This window comes from Triticum aestivum, chromosome 3B (genome assembly GCF_018294505.1).
Source record: "Triticum aestivum cultivar Chinese Spring chromosome 3B, IWGSC CS RefSeq v2.1, whole genome shotgun sequence".
NCBI lineage: Eukaryota > Viridiplantae > Streptophyta > Magnoliopsida > Poales > Poaceae > Triticum > Triticum aestivum.
In genome coordinates this window covers 685,134,115-685,135,461 of record NC_057801.1, presented here as the reverse complement: position 1 = coordinate 685,135,461, position 1,347 = coordinate 685,134,115, and the positions used below count along the sequence as shown (strand labels likewise).

General features: G+C 49.2%; 1 pseudogene; it reads left to right on the top strand.

The window, feature by feature from the left end:
• Positions 1-297: 297 nt before the first annotated feature.
• LOC123067693 (uncharacterized) lies at positions 298-798 on the top strand (annotated as a pseudogene).
• Positions 799-1,347: the final 549 nt, after the last annotated feature.

The following is a 1,347-nucleotide window of genomic DNA, read 5'->3' as shown; positions in this document are numbered from 1 at the left end:
TTGGATCGGATATGTCAAATCCACAGTACCCCCGGGAAGCCCGCAAACCACACCCACAGAGATTGTTGGGTCTTCAAACAGTCTGGCCGACTCAACGCCGAACACAAGGGGCTCGACACACCGAGCGAGGACGATGACGAACCGCACAAGCAGAGCGCCGGACAACAAAAGAACTTCCCGCAACAGGTCAAAACAGTGAATTCACTTCAAGTGATAACAAGGAAAAATAGGACAGCACCTGCCAAAGTGCATACCGCACGGTCCACCCCAGCGGAATCCCGAGATTGGATGTCAAAACCAATTACTTTCGACCACCTGGATTACTCCAGAAGTATTTGAAACACAGGCTGGACTGCTTTGATATTGGATCCTATAATCGACGAACTACAATTTACACAAGTCCTAATTGATGGCGGCAGCGATTTAAACCTGCTATATCCGGACACAATCCGCAAGTTGGGGATAGACCCTACTAAAATTCGCCACAGCCGCACTTCCTTCAAAGGAGTGACGCCAGGCCCTTACGCCAAGACCACGGGCTCCTTACTACTAGAAGTTGTGTTCGGTTCACCCGACAACTTTTTTCGCGAAAAGCTAATCTTCCACGTCGCCCCATTTAAAAGTAGCCATCAAGCACTATTGGGACGTGAAGCTTTCGCCCGCTTTAACGCAATACCGCACTATGTGTCTCTTACACTTAAAATGCCCGGTCCACGCAGCATCATCTCCTTACAAGGTCGCTCAAGACCCCAGACACGGCTAGGTGAGTCCGGCACAAATAAACCAGGGGCTTCCTAGCCGCACACCCCTTCACAAGGGGCTATGTGTATGAATGATAAGAGCCAATAAAAGCTCAACTTTATTCATTTATTCATACTCCGTTTTAAATACATTTTTTGCATGATTTCTTTCCAAGCTAAGTTCCTCTCTTTTACAGATGAACAGCGTGTACACCCGTCCAGGATACGGCACAACGGAGACACAGGCGCAGACGTGCAGCAGGGACCCGTGGCAAGGATTCTTTTCAGATTAAGACCCTGCGTAACCCTTTCTTACTGTCTCTTGTTGATTCACATCCCCCGGTTTTTTACCATAACCGACGAGGAGGCTGGCGTTTTGGCATCGGCCGCGTCAAAAATTTTCACCCGTACCTAGACACTAGGGGCTTAGGGCATTGTTCTGCCTGTTATCATAAAGACCGAATACCTTAGGGAGTGTTCGGCGTCTCGAGTTAGGCCTCATATGCATCAGCTCCGAATCATGTCTTTGGTCAAATGTTGGGTTTGCCCGGCTCCTGTGTTTTGCTGCCTTACGTTCCGTATCATCGGCTAACGCGGCACCAGGAGA